Here is a 16,143-nt window from a genome sequence, read left to right as displayed (position 1 = left end):
ATGTGAGGTTTGTTTTCCTTTAAGGGCCCAACTCCTTCACTAACATGGACCTCACACCCATGAGAAGTGGTGCTTACCTGCCAATACCATGGCATATCACCTTTCCTCTAGAAATTTCTGCAGCTAGGCCCCAGTCATGAAAAACTTATATAGATACCAGGCTTTCAATTTTAAGTTTAGTGTCACAGAAAGCACTGCTGTAGATTATATACTCAGGGACCAAAGGGCAAGAGACTCAGAAATTACTCAGCACTTCCTTTCCTCCTCTTAAAGAAACAGATCTTATGAGCCCCCAATGAGGATTCTCTGTAGAATAAAGAAATAAGACTTTTACTGCCTTCTGCGAAAATACTGTTTTTTTTTTTTTAATAACGCAGTGCTTCTAAGAGTCACATTTCTGATGAAAATTTAAATAGATTCCTTGTTCACATCCTTATCATGGATTTCCTGGTATCGTATTAATGTGTCCATTTTACAAGTATGATAACTGAGACCTAAATAGGCTAGTTTAAATGTATACCATCTGCTGTTAGTGAAGAGGCAATGGGAATGCCCAGTCTTCAAGGTTCTTGTGCCTTATAATCCTAGCACTTTGGAAGGCCGAGGCGGGCAGATCATGAGGTCAGGAGATTGAGGCCATCCTGGCCAGCATGGTGAAACTCCGTCTCTACTAAAAATACAAAAAAAAAAAAAAAATTCACTGGGCATGGTGGCATGTGCCCGTAATCCCAGCTACTCAGGAGACTGAGGCAGGAGAATGGCTTGAACCAGGGAGTCGGAGGTTGCAATGAGCCGAGATTGCACCACCGCACTCCAGCCTGGCAACAGAGTGAGACTCCGTCTCAAACAAACACAAAAACAAAAACAAAAACAAAAGGTTCTAAAATGTAGTTCTAAAAGGACCTAAATGTAGGTCATATCCATTTATGGTAGAAACATACACTGCTCACCACCATGTAAGCTCCAGCACCCCAACTGAGCAAAGAGCCAAGATGAATTTGAGGTGCCATCCCGTTCATGTGAAACAGCCCCTCCCAGTTGACAGATGCATATCTTCAGGACAGAGGAAGGTGCCACTCTGTTTCAAAACCTAATGGCAGGTCTGTGTGGTTGGCAAAAGGAAGGCCCTGGCAAGATGGCCACATCTTCATCCCTGGAGTTGTGAATATGTTAAGTTACATGACAAAGAGGAATGAAGGTTGGAGATGGAATTAAAGTTGCTGAAGTCACCTGACTTCAAACTAGGGAGGCTATCCTGGACTATCCAGGTGGACCCAATGTCATCATGAAAGTCCTTTAATTGGAAGGAGGAGGAAGAAGAGAGTCAGAGAAAGAGATGTGGCTGTGGAAGCAGAGTGAGCGAGAGATTAGAAGATGCTGACTTTGAAGACAGAGGAAGGTACCATGAGCCAGGGAATGTGAGCGGCTTCTAGAAGGTGGAAAAAGAAAGAACATGGATTTTTTCTCGAGGGCTTCCAGAAAGGAACACAGCACTACTGAAACCTTGATTTTAGCTCAGTGAGACCCATGTTAGACATTTCACCTGCAGAACTCCTAGTAAAATAAATTTGTGTTGTCTTAAGCCAAAATTACTAGTTTTGTGGTAATTTATTATGGCAGCCACAGGAAACTAATGCAGTAGGTACCTGGTTATTACTGTGACTTAATCCCTTCTTTGAAGGATTTGTTGTTGTTGTTGTTGTTGTTGAGACGGAGTCTCGCTCTGTCCCCCAGTCTGGAGTGCAGTGGCACGATCTTGGCTCACTGCAAGCTCCACCTCCCAGGTTCACGCCATTCTCCTGCCTCAGCCTCCCGAGTAGCTGAGACTACAGGTGTAAGCCACCACGCCCAGCCAATTTTTTTGTATTTTTAGTAGAGACGGGGTTTCACCGTGTTAGCCAGGATGGTCTCGATCTCCTGACCTCGTGATCCACCCACCTTGGCCTCCCAAAGTGCTGGGATTACAGGCGTTGAGCCACCACACCCAGCTGAAGGATTTAAAAAGATAGCTTAGATTTCATTAACATCTCCAGAGTCTAAGGTTATTCGCTGTAGGAGAACCACTCTGGTTGAGGAAGGCTGACCTCAGCACCTCTCTGAGGAATGACTGAGCTCAGGCAGTGCAATGGTCTTGAGCAGCCAGCATTCGGACACAGCCATGGTCCCATGTAGGACCAACTCATCAGAAGATGAAGTCAAGGGCTCCTAATATCATACAGGACTGAGCCTCAAATCCTGCCACACAACAGAAATACATCCACGTCAGAAACTCTCAGCCAACCCACACAGCTCTGTTCCTAGTCACGACCAGAAATCCTGCCTGGACAGTGAACCTAGAGCTACAGTAAATGTGCACTGCCATCTCCTCCTGCTCCAAGTCAGGGTAGCAATGCAATACAGAGGAGGGAAGATGCAGGCTTGTGCTCTCTGTCTTGGGATACCTGGAATCTACTGAAGACTGACTTGCAGGCAGCAACACATGCCTCAGAAATTGCATCCATGGCTGAATCTTTACTTCCCAAGGATTCTTTCAGTCTGAGTACCAGGCTATGGTTCTGCATCAGGGTGGTCTGTATATGTGTTTACAGCAAGGCTCTACTACAGTAGCTGCTAAACTCTCTTCTCCAGAGTCCTAGGGGTTTCTGGAGTTATCTTAAAGACATCCATAGCACCTGCAAAGAGAGCTGTTTCACTTTTGTCATATCTTTAAGTTCCACATAAGATTTTATTTGGAGAAGAGGTTCACCAGGAGGGAAGGGGAAAAAATGAAAATGTGAAAACACTAATTTTATAGAGAACTTATGCTGAAATCCAAAGAAGGAGATGGACTTACCCAGAGTCAAAGGCAGCATAGCGACAGAGCAAGCCTCCGGAATGCAGACTTTAAAAAACTTAAGTGGAAAAAACCGGATAATGCACCCTATATATGACACCCAGATCCAACATGATCAAATTATGGCTAATTCCATTTTATCTACAATCCCACTTTCCCTCTGCTACCCAGATTGTTTTGAAGCAAATGCCAGATAGCATCATTGCATCAGTTAATATTTCTGTCTGAATCTCTAAAGGCAAGACCTAGAAAGGGAATTTCTGAAGTCTGAGTCTTCATTCTTCTTGGGCCCCCAGCCTCTGCTTGACAGGACTAGCACTGCTGAAGGGACATCTATGACATGAAAATATCAATAGGAGACAACCACGAACCCCAGGCTGTGGGGCTGAAACTCAGTGCCAATAAGACTCAGTGGGTCAATGTTAAAATGCAAATTCCTGGGCCTGGCTCCCAGGCATTCTGATTCAGCACATCAGGAAAGGGGCTCAGAAATGTGCATTTTATCAGGGAAATGCAAATCAAAACCACAATGCCATACCACCTCACTCCTGCAAGAATGTGCTCTCAAAAAATTAAAATAATAGATGCTTGTGGAGATGTGATGAAAAGGGAACACTTTTAATGTAAACCAGTACAACCACTACGGAAAACAGTGTAGAGACTCCTTAAAGAATTAAAAGTAGATCTACCATTTGATCTGGCAGTCCTACTCCTGGCTGTCTACCCAGAGGAAAAGAAGTCATTACATGAAAAAAGATACTTGTACATGCCATGTTTACAGCAGCACAATTTGCAACTGAAAAAATATGAAACCAGCTCAAATGCCCATCAATCAATGAGTGGATTAAGAAAATGTGGGCTGGGCGCCATGGCTCATGCCTGTAATCCCAGCACTCTGGGAGGCCGAGGAGGGTGAATCATGAGGTCAGGAGTTTGAGACCAGCCTGGCCAACATGGTGAAACCCCATCTCTACTAAAAATACAAAAAATTAGCTGGGCGTGGTGGCGCGTGCCTGTAATCCCAGCCACTCAGGAGGCTGAGGTAGGAGAATCACTTGAACCCAGGAGGCAGAGGTTGCAGTGAGCTGGGATCACACCATTGCACTCCAGCCTGACGACAGAGCGAGACTCCATCTCAAGAAAAAAAAAAAAAAAAAGACCGGTGCGGTGGCTCACGCCTCTAATCCCAACACTTTGGGGAGGCCGAGGTGGGCAGATCATGAGGTCAAGAGATTGAGACCATCCTGGCCAATGTGGTGAAATCCTGTCTCTACTAAAAATACAAAAAATAACTGGGCGTGGTGGCGCGTGCCTGTAATCCCATCTACTCGGGAGTCTGAGGTAGGAGAATCACTTGAACCCGGGAGGCCAAGGTTGCAGTGAACCGAGATCACACCATTGCACTCCACCCTCGGCGACAAGAGCGCAACTCCATTTCAAAAAAAATAAAGAAATAGAATATGATAGATAGATAGATAGATAGATAGATAGATAGATAGATAGAGTGCGCGAGCATGGAATACTACTCAGCCATAAAAAGGAATAAAATAATGGCATTTGCAGCAATGTGGATGGAATTGGAGGCCATTATTCTAAGTGAAGTAACTCAGAAATGAAAAACCAAACGTTGTATGTTCTCATTCATAAGTGGGCGTTAAGCTATGCAGACGCAAAGGCATAAGAATTATATAATGGACTTTGGGGTCTTGGGGAAAGGGTGGGAGGGAGGTGAGAGATATAAGACTACACACTGGATACAGTGTACACTCCTTAGGTGGCAGGTGCACCAAAATCTCAGAAATCACCACTAAAGAACTTATGCATGTAACCGAACACCACCTGTTCCCCCAAAACCTATTGAAATATATATATATATATTTTTAAAAGAAATGTGCATTCTAGAAAGCATATTTTAAATAATTCTTTTTTAAAAACATATTATTATTATTTTGTTTGAGACAGAATCTTCTCACTCTCCCACCCAGGCTGGAGTGCAGTGGTGCAATCTGGGCTCACTGCGACTTCCGCCTCCCAGGTTCAAGCGATTCTCCTTTCTCAGCCTCCCAAATAGCTGGGATTACAGGCACCTGACACCACGTCCAGCTAATTTTTGTATTTTTAGTAGAGACGGGGTTTCACCATATTGGCCAGGCTGGTCTCAAACTCCTGACCTCAAGCGATCCAGCCGCCTCGGCCTCCCAAAGTGCTGGGATTAGAAGTGTGACCTCAAGTGATCCACCCACCTTGGCCTCCCAAAGTGCTGGGATTAGAGGCGTGAGCCACCGCACCCAGCCTGTAGATAATTCTGAAGGAGATGCTTTTCAGACCACACTTGGAGAAACTGAATCTGAAGTTTTATGGCCAGCATTATTTGCTTTCAAAACTGCTGTTCTTCCTCTTTGTTTCCTTACTTTTGTTTAAATAATTGGATTAGGCATGGTCCTGTTACACACCCTTGGCCAATGAAACAGAAGAGAAAATCAGCTGGGCCTTCTGGAGACAGTTTCCTCACTCTTTGGAAGAGACACAAGACAGCATAGCTCCTGACCATCAAGGGGTCTTCCTGCCTCTTGACATTGTCATGCGAGAGCACAGTGCCTGGAGCTGCTGCAGCCAGTTTGAAACGATGAGGGGAACATCTGGCCACACTGAATGTGGGTAGAGAGGAAGATGAAAAGGGCCTGGGTCCTCAGTGATGTCACTGAACTAATGAATTACTCAACCTCAGAACTTCCTGCTGGTGCAATGATAAACCTATGATTGTTGAAGTTTTCTTGTACTGGGTAGTCTGTTACTTGTAGCCAACAGCATCTTCAAAGAGCTGTCAACTGTGGCGTTGAGAAGTGCTCATATGGTAGATACTAAGCCTAAGGCTTCAGAAAGCAATGAAAGACCACAAAGCACATTATCATTTGCCAAAGGAGTTTTGTGGAATACAAAAGGCAAATCAGTGCCTAGGAAGTAACTGTGGCCCTGTCCACCAAGCAATGCTTTGCTATGCATTTGCAGCTTCCTTTCAAATTCTGTTGTAGCAACAATATTTTGCTTTCCCTGAGAAGTGGAAAGCCACATAAAAATGAGAAGCCAGGCTAGAAACCTGTGCTCAATTTGCCTGACACAGAAATAACCATTAATGGATCAAATACTCACCAGCATCTGCAGTCACCCTCTGAGTGCCCATGTGAAACTGAAAAAATATGAAATCAGCCCAAATGCCCATCAATCAATAAGTGGATAAACATGTTTAGGACAGGTGCCAGGTACGGTGGCTCACACCTGTAATCCCAGCACTTTGGGAAGCCAAGGTGGGTGGATCACTTGAGGTCAGGAGTTCGAGACCAGCCTGACCAACATGGCAAAACCCCATCTCTACTAAAAATACAAAAATTAGCCAGGCATGGTGGTGGGCACCTGTAATCCCAGCCACTGGGGAGGCTGAGGCAGGAGAATAGCTTGAACCCGAGAGGTGGAGGCTGCAGTGAGCTGAAATCGCACCACTATACTCCAGCCTGGGCAACAAGAGCGAGACTCCATCTCAAGAAAAAAAAAAAATACATATATATATGTGTATATATATATGTATATACATATATAGAAGGCACCACTGCACATATATATATATGTATGTATACACACACATAAAATGTTTAAGATAGGCAAGGCGTGGTGGCTCACACCTGTAATCCCAGCACTTTGGGAGGCTGAGGCAGGCAGATCACCTGAGATGAAGAGTTCGAGACCAACCTGGCCAACATGGTGAAACCCCGTCTCTACTAAAAATATAAAAAAATTAGCCAGGCATGGTGGTGGACACCTGTAATCCCAGCTACTTGGGAGGCTGAGGCAGGAGAATCTCTCGAACCTGGGAAGCAGAGGTTGCAGTGAGCTGAGATTGTACCATTGCATTCCAGCCTGGGTGAAAAGAGCAAGACCCCATCGCAAAAAAAAAAAAAAAAAAAAAAAAAAAGTGTTTAAGACAGGACGCTGCCTGGAAAGACAGGCACATGCTGGAGGGGCAAGAAGTAGTAATATGGAACCAAAACAGCAGCAGACACCAGGTACAGTCAGAGTTCAGAGCAGGAAGAACCTGAGGCTATGGCATGTACATTAGGGAAGGTAACTTCAGGAGACTGAAGGAAACCTCCATTCCATCTAATGGCTCACTTGTGCCCTACTGGATCAAAGGCCTCTCCCCGATCACTTCCCCCTCCATCCCAGACTGCCAATGCCCAATTTCATCCATGTGGAAATCCTGGGAAATGAGACCAGGGACTGGAAGCATCCAAGGCTGGCTGGGTAACTGACAGGGAATATGTGATGCGGAAGGTCAGAGGCCAAACCCTCCCCAGACACAGAGCATACTAGTTCCTTGCTGGGAGCTGAGAGTCTAAATCAAAGTTCATACAACTGATTTGTTGATGGGCACCCAAATAGAAGCTTAGGAATGCTGGGGCCCTGGATGACAGCACATTGTCTTCACAGAATCATAGAGCATCCTGTTAGGGGCCCCCATGCATGCCAGACAGCATAAACTTCCCTAGACTAAAGCAGTTTCAATTAGTTATTCAAAATCACTTTTCAAGTGCTACTACATCCTGGCCCTGTGCAAAGCACTAGGGTTAAAAAGTGAAATGCAACGTGGTTCCTATGATTACGTCTGTCATCAGATAATGACGGCTACCACATGACAGAGATAGGAAAGGAATATTTTAACCAGCGTTGGAAGAGGTATGAGGAGATTTTCCAGAAGACGGAATAGTTAAGCTGAGTTTTAGAGGATAAGTCAGTGTTACCATATTAGGATTTCTCAGATTAGAGTATTTCAATAGTTATGCATTTAAATATTAGGAAAAAGATACCATGAGCACACCAACCCGTAACTTCACAGACATTGACTAGTAACACAACGAAATAAAAAATGAAAGCTGAGCCTGGTGGCTCACGCCTGCAATCCCAGCACTTTGGGAGGCCAAGGTGGGAGGATCACTTGGAATCAGGAGTTTGAGACCTGCCTGGCCAACATGGTGAAACACTGTCTCTACTAAAGATACAAAAAAAATTAGCTGGGCGTGGCAGCAAGCGCCTGTAATCCCAGCTACTCAGGAGGCTGAGGCAGAAGAATCGCTTGAACCTGGGAGGCGGAGGTTGCAATGAGACAAGAAGGCACCACTGCACTCCAGCCTGGGTGACAGAGCAAGACTTCATCTCAAAAGAAAAGAAAATCATAAAATAAAACAAAAATGAAGCCATTTTTAATAAGTAGATATAAAGATAGTAAATAGATAATAACACAAGGAGTGTACAGAGATGGTAAATGTCATGAAGGTGGCCCATGAATGATTGACACTGGTGAAACAGTGAGCTGAAAAAAGAAGAGGACATGGACCAGGAGAAGAGAGGTAGAATATTCTAGGTAGTAAGAACTGAATCTCTTCACTTCTTCAATTGAATCTCCAATGCCTTCTAATAAGGAAGTATATGATTAAGTCATTCATCAAGTATTTATTAAGACCTACATTTGGCCAGGCATAGTGGCTCACGCCTGTAATCCCAGCACTTTGGGAGGCCAAGGCAGGCGAATCATGAAGTCAGGAGATCGAGACCATCCTGGCTAACACGGTGAAACCCCACCTCTACTAAAAATACAAAAAATTAGCCGGGCATGGTGGCAGGCGCCTGTAGTCCCAGCTACTCGGGAGGCTGAGGCAGAAGAATGGCGTGAACCCAGGAGGCGGAGCTTGCAGTGAGCCAAGATCGCGCCATTGCAATTCAGCCTGGGCAACAGAGCAAGACTCCATCTCAAAAAAATAATAATAAATAAAATAAAATAAAAATAAAAAAGACCTACATTATGTTAGGTACTTCTAGGAGCTGTAGAAACGGCAGTGAAGAGACAACATCCTTGCCTTCATAGACAATGCCTTCTAGATAAGGACAAAAGGCCACATTCATTAAATACCAAATAGAGGCAAAGTCACTTAGGGCCATGGGCTATTTTAATCTTATAATGCCTGTGTACTGTCTCTTGAAACAGGGCATGGTCTCCTTGAGGTCAGGAAACAAGCCCTCCTGCAGTGCTCACCAGGCAGCTGGTAGGCTGGGCCTCCACTAGGTTGACCCCAGTCCAGTGCCCATTGTCCTCCATCCTTCCTCTCTCCTGCAAGACAAGTCCCCCGCCTCTAGGAACAGCCTCCCTCAGCTCTACAGCTCAGGACCACCTTGCCCCGTGACGCTCTTCTTCTCCCACAGGACAGCATCTCGGGGCTTCACTCAAACACCAAGAATTCAAACTGAAAGGGTATGTGGAGCCTAGAAGATGACCCCATTACCTGCCAGCTTTGAAGAGTGGCAAAATACCATCCACATGCCAACTTGCACTGTGCCTTCCCCACTTAATAACTGGAAAAAGAACACCAAAAAGGTAATTTAAAAGCTTTTCTAAAATAACCACAATAATATTAGACACCATTTGTGAGCACTGGTCACAAAGATGGCCCTCTGCTAAGTGGCTCCCATCTCTTCTTTGCCTTAATTCTCTTAATGAGCCTATGCAGCAGGTACTGCTATTGTCCTTAGTTGGCAATGGAGGAAGCAGGCTTCGAGTGGTGAACTTACCCAGAGGCCACACTGAGCAGCGCCACAGTTCATACACAGGCTCTGCATGGTGCAGAACTCAAACTCCTCACCAGTCTACAGTGACCAAGGCTAAACCGTGGGTTATTTCTTATATACTTTAGACATGTCAGGAGGGGAATATGCCATGAGGAACCCAGCCATATCATAGGAATTCAGCTCTCACACTCATAATATAAGATCCATTTCACTGGTGAACTCCGAGGAACTTTCTTTCTTTCCTTTTTTGTTTTTTTTCTAGAAGGAATACTGCTTTGTTCTTCTGAGCTAAGTCCTCACATTCCATGATGGGCTGTACAAGCAGCAAGATACATTCCTGAACTGCAACCCAGCAAAACTTGGTTACAGGGCAAGGAGACATACTTGTAGAAGGGATTCAAGCCTTCTAAAAATTCAGCCATTACCTCCACCCATGCTAAGATGAAATGTCAGTCTGAACCCAAAATATACACAAGGAAATGTGTGGGGGCAGCTCTGCACATGGCTCTCAGGCTCAGCCAGAATTTCTAGACGTGGCCTCAGCATTTTCCTCAAGGGCACACAAAGCCCAATTCACACAAGCCAGGTCTGCACTGTTCGGACAGACATGTGTTCCATGAGCCAAAGTGCTGACCCCTGGTCTCACAGGCCAAATGTACCTGACCAGGCTCCCCCAGGAGCCAAGTGCTCCTGCACTTGAACTCGGCCTAGTCCCAATTTAAAATAAGCCTTTGACTAAATAGGAGGCAACACCTTCCCTGCTGTACCTTCTCTGGCAGAAAAACAACTTTCTCTAGGAGACAGTCAGATATCCACGTGACATCAGGGCAAAGTTGAAAAATAAAATATTTGATAGATCAGCCGCAGTAGTGCGAGGGTCTGGCGGGGCCAGGAGTGAGGCGTGGTTACAGGGTTCAGTTCAGCCTATGCAGTGGGCGTGATGATGTAGATGTCTTATGCTGCAACAGACAAAGAAGCATCTGAGAGCCGAGTTGGTTTGATTTTCTTCTGTGCGCCTTAGGCCAGCTGTTCCGTATTGTGTAGAAATACCTGGCGAGCTTTGAAAATGTACTACCCCCAGGCTACACCCGCATATCCACTAAACCAGAAACTCTGGGGGTGGCATCCAGGCATCAACATTGTTTTTAAGCTCCATGGGAGTTTTCAGTGTGCAGCCAATGTTGGGAAGAGGGCCCTAGACCCCTTGCTACTCAAAGGGTGGCCCATACACCTAACAGCACTGCCCAAACTCTGACAGGTGAAGAGTCGTGCAGTACCTTGTAGTAGACAATACTGTCTAGGTTTGCGTAAGCACACTTTATGATGTTCACACAATGATGAAATCGCCCAACAATGCATTTCTCAGAACAGCTCCCCATCATTAAGCAATGCATGACTGTAAAGATTCCAACTCAGCAGGCCTCGGGTAGTACCTGAGACTCTGCCTTTGTCGTCTTTTTTTTCTCTCTCTTTTTTTTTTTTTTTAAAAAGGATGGGGTTGGCCGGGCGCAGTGGCTCACACCTGTAATCCCAGCACTTTGGGAGGCTGAGGCAGGCAGATCACAAGGTCAGGAGATCAAGACCATCCTGGATAATATGGTGAGACTCCATCTCTATTAAAAATACAAAAAAAAAAAAAAATAGCTGGGCATGGTGGCAGGCGCCTATAGTCCCAGGTGTTTGGAGGCTGAGGCAGGAGAATGGCGTGAACCCAGGAGGCAGAGCTTCCAGTGAGCCGAGATCATGCCACTGCACTCTAGCCTGGGCGACAGAGCAAGACTCTGTCTCAAAAAAAAAGGATAGGGTTTTGCCATATTGTCCAGGCTGGTCTCGAACTCCCGAACTCAAGCGATCCTCCAGCCTTGGCCTCCCAAAGTACTGGATTACAGGTGTGAGCCACCCTGCCCAGCTAAACACAACCATTCCATAAACATTTGTTGAGGGGCTACTATGTGCAGCCCACTGTGCTAAGGACTGGGGACCAGGCACAGTCCCTGCCATTGTGGGGGACTCTCTCCAGTAGTGAGAGATGGTCCTTGGGTGATAGATGTGCCAGCTCTGGTCAAGCATTTCCAGTGCACTATTTCACTGAATCCTCATGAGGTAAGTACTAATTTTATACTCATTTTGCAGGTGAGGAAACTGAGACCTCATGAGACTAAGTAATATGACGAATGTCCTACAGTGAATAAGCAGCAGATTTGAACCAGATCTGTCCAGCTCAAAACACCCAATCTCCTCTACAAATGACAAAATCTGATTCACCAAACTGTAATACACTTGCCCCTGTCTTAAAATTACTGTCAAGCTACAGAAAGGAACCTCACTACTCTGGTGGGAGATGGGGGTACTCCTGGGGAGTGGAAGGGTTGGGAAGGCTTCACAGAACTATGTTTGTCTGAGCCTCTACTGTCTCTTGAACCAGAATGTGGTCCCATCATGGGCTACAGGTAAAGGAAGGGGCAAGGCAGGCAGAGGGGTCACCCAGAGACACAGGCACATGGGTCTGGCCAAAAGCTCTCAACCACACTGGAGTTCCTGCCTCTTATGTCTTTACAGTCTGGGCCTGCTTCTGCACTCATACCTTTCTCCACATTTTTATACCAAACGAAAAGGGGTTAAGAAGAGAAGACCCAGCTGGGCACTGTGGCTCATGCCTGTAATCCCAGCACTTTGGGAGGCCAAGGCGGGCAGATCACTTGAGGTCAGGAATTCGAAACCAGCCTGGCCCACATGGTAAAACCCCGTCTCTACTAAAAATACAAAACAGTTAGTTGGGCGTGGTAGTGCGTGCCTATAATCCCAGCCACTTGGGAGGGTGAGGCAGGAGAGCTGCTTGAACCGAGGAGGTGGAGGTTGCAGTGAACCAAGATCGGGCCACTGCACTCCAGCCTGGCCAACAGAGCAAGACACCATCTCAAAAAAAAAAAAAAAAAAAAAAAGAAGAGAAGACACAAAATGGCCTTTGTTAGACCTTAGAGCCAGTGGCTTTTCAGGACCTTTCCTTCTCAGAAAGGAGCAGGGAAGAGTTACAGCTTTCCTCCTAGACTCAGTCACAGTCCCCAAATGCAGAATGCAAAGAGAGTTTCTTTTCTTTTTCTTTCTTTCTTTCTTTTTTTTTTTGAAACAGAGTCTTGCTCTGACGCCCAGGCTGGAGTGCAATGGCTTAATTTCAGCTCACTGCAACCTCCGCCTCCCAGGTTCAAGTGATTCTCCTGTCTCAGCCTCCCGAGTAGCAGGGGCTACAGGCACACGCCACCACGCCCGGCAAATTTTTGTATTTTTAGTAGAGATGGATTTCACCATGTTGGCCAGGCTGGTCTTGAACTCCTGACCTCAGGTGATTCACCTGCCTTGACCTCCCAAGGTGCTGGGATTACAGGTATGAGCCACTGTGCCCAGCCCCAAAGAGTTTCTGAAAGCAAAAATGTCACCCCAGGAGGGGCAATTTTCTACATTCCATTTTTACAGAATCTTCTCCATTGAAGATAAAATATGAACTAAATGAGAGGTATACACAATGCTTCAACAGGACCCTGGTGGTTCCTAACACATAAGCTTCCCATCTTCATGAAAAAAAACAAAACTAAACCCTGCAGTGAGCATTAAGTGCATTTTATCTCCCACAAATTTATAGCCTACTTGTAAAGAAACAAAGTTAAGCTGAATTAAGCTGCAGCCTCTGTGCTGTGTGGCCCTGGCTTTCCTTTGCTTGGCTGATAGCATTTGCAGGAGGGTTGCCGAAAAACCACCAGGAAAAGCTAGTTGGGCCAGTGCTTGCAGCTTCTTTAATTCACCACAATTTGGGAAGTATGTGGATGCTGCTGGGGAGGACAGACTCAGCTTAGAGTTCAAAAGGAGAACGTTCTGCTGAAACTGGAGTTTTATCCCCTACCGGCTGAGTGTGTCGGAAGGAGACAATGAATGACTATGAATGCCCAAGCCAGGCATGAGGTGGTACCTCATCTCAAAGGTGAGCTTCCCTGCTACCCAGCCTCGGATGCCAGAGGAGCATCCTTCCTAGGTGGCCTGGAAAGGCAGTCTGGTCTGGGGTTGAGACCTAAGTCCAGGCTCAGCACTCCCACTCTTCCCCGAATTCTCAGTCTGCCAATTCTGGCCATGTATATGTTTCAATACCAGCTGCCTGGTCACTTGCCAGGAAGGGTCTACTCCTCCAGCTATTATGCTATGGCATCTGGCAGGCAGGGCCAGATGACTTTTCACCCTGTCCTTTCCTCTAGGAGGTTTGGAATGGGCTCACAGCTCAAAATGTCATGCCAAAATAGTTGAGGGGTTTGTCCCACGAGATGTGCTTAGCACAGCTGTGCTCACCACACAGGCGCACTCCCACCCACTAATGTTAGCTTGCAGCCTCTCTGCAGCCACTCCTGGCAAGAGGTTAACCCCAAAGCCCTAGTTTCCACAAGGAAGGGAATGCATTCCCCATGGGTGCCAGATGGCTCCACTTTGCATCCTATACAATATTGCAACATAGAGAGCCACCCCCATTGGGAGGCTGAGGCTACAGAACGGGAAGAAGCATTAAAGGGTAGTGGCACATTCCAACGAATCCAGGCCAGATGTACGTGAACTCTGTGAACCCATGTGTAAAAACACAGGTACTTACCATTAATCTACCTTAATAATAGTCTTATAATCATTTAAATGATGATAGCAATAAAAAACAGTAATCTCTGATACCTCAGTGCTTACTGCATGCCAGGCGGGCACTTTGCTAAGCTTTTCACACATGTTATTTTTATGTAACTCTCTGTGGTGGACCCTAGCATTATACACATCTTTCAGGCAAGAAACTGAGGCTTAGGGAGGCTAAGGAACTTGCTGGAGGGTAAAGAGTCTAATAGCAGAGCCGGAAGTTAGATGCAGCTGCCTGCCTCCAAAAGTGCTGTCTGACCTTGTTTTCTAGGATAGGAACCCTCAGACTCACCTGATAGCTCGTTGTGTTGAATTATGCAGCAAACACATATGCAGTGCCGAGGGTGCCTCATGCAAGGTATCAGGTGCTGGGTAACCAAGAGCCATGCCCTGCAAATCTAACATTCTCTAAGAAACAAGATCATAGCTTATTCTCTTAGCCAGAGGCCAAGACCAACTCTCTATCAAAATGGCCACAAACACATATCTAAGCAAACATTTCTAGAAAGACAACCTAGGATCATGATGTCCAACTTCCTGATCCTACAAGGTACACAGTGAGCAGACAGGAGCCCGTGAATGGTTTACTCCTCAGGTGTGTGCTGGGCCCTGGGCTGGTAGTCAACAAACCATATCTGTCGCTCACTTGCCCCACATCAACCTACTTACCTACCCACCTAACCATTTACTCCAAACCTCCTTCTAGCGGAGGAGCCTGTACCCAGCATGTCCTCAAAGCTCATCTCAGCTCTTCCCTCGTGGGAGAGCCCTCGGCTTCTCCTTCTAAGTACCTGCCTGGGTGCACATTTGCTGCGTGGCTGCTGAGCTGGCTGTGGGGATGGAGTTGCCCAGAAGACCCCCTGCAGCTCAGGGACCTTGTCCACAAAGTCTCCACTGCAAGCTGACTTTGTGTAGGGTGTGCCGTGTTTCGTCTCATCTTCTCCCCACTGAAACCCTCCTTTACCCCCAGGAGACGTTGTCAGCCCCATTTACCTGCAAAGAAGGTGAGGCTTGGGGCAGTCCTAATAGCACCCAGCATCACTCTCGAGTGGGAGCCGGGATTTAAACTCCAGCCACCTACCAACCCCAGCCTCCAGCTTGATCTCATCCTAAGCCTCATTTCTCCTCCCTACTGCTCCCAGGGCCCTCTCCCTCCACTGGGGCAGCTTCAGAGGTCCACTCTTCTCCCACCAAGTGTACTCCTGGCCTGAGAACTGAGTGCTGACCGAAATCCACTGTGCATTGGGGTCCTCACTAGGCCCACCCTGCCCACTCTCAAGACATAGACTCCCTTCCCCTGAGTTTCTTCTTCTTTCTTCCTTTCTCCTCCTTCTCCTCCTCCTACTCTTCTTCTTTTTCTTCTTCTTCCTCCTTTTCTTTGAGACAGTACCTCACTGTGTCACCCAGACTGCACCTAGGAGTACAGTGGTGTGATCTTGGCTCACTGCAGCCTCGACCTCCTGGGCTTAAGCAATCCTCCCACCTCAGCCTCCCGAATAGCTGGGACCACAGGCATGCACCACCACATCAGGCTAATTTTTACTTTTATTTTTATTTTTGTAGAGATGGAGTCTCACTATGTTGCCCAAGCTGGTCTCTAACTCCTGAGCTCAAGCGATCCTCCCACCTCAGCCTCTCAAAGTGCCAAGATTATAGGTGAGAGTCACCACGCCCAGCAACCGGGAAAGTTTTTATTCCTAAACACCCTTGGCCAGGCTTGCAAAAGGGCATTAAGAGCATCTGTAACTAGACCTGTTCCAGTGCCTTCCCTGAAAAAAGAAACACCTTCACAGTCTACATCTGAGTCATCAGGCTGCTAAAATATTCAACACTGGACAACTTAACAGGCATTAAGAAAGTAGAGAAGAAAGAAGGGGCTGAGATGCTGTTAAGCTGGGGCCTGTTCTGCATCCTGCCAGGTTTTCGGGACAGGAACAGTGCAGAGACATCAATGGAAAAACCGTATGTCTGCCCATTTGGGCTCCCTCCCAGTCTGATGAGAGGCACTCTCTTTTTTTTTTTTTTTTTTTTTTTTTGATACG

The 16,143-nt window shown here is 46.4% G+C and overlaps 1 protein-coding gene across 1 annotated transcript in view; it reads right to left on the bottom strand.

Annotated features, from left to right (window-relative positions):
* Positions 1-16,143, bottom strand: part of TACC2 (transforming acidic coiled-coil containing protein 2) — a 261,013-nt gene that overhangs the window by 142,574 nt on the left and 102,296 nt on the right.

This window comes from Rhinopithecus roxellana, chromosome 11 (genome assembly GCF_007565055.1).
Source record: "Rhinopithecus roxellana isolate Shanxi Qingling chromosome 11, ASM756505v1, whole genome shotgun sequence".
Classification (NCBI taxonomy): Eukaryota; Metazoa; Chordata; class Mammalia; order Primates; family Cercopithecidae; genus Rhinopithecus; species Rhinopithecus roxellana.
The sequence above is the reverse complement of the archived record's forward strand: the minus strand, read 5'-3'. Positions and strand labels throughout refer to the sequence as shown.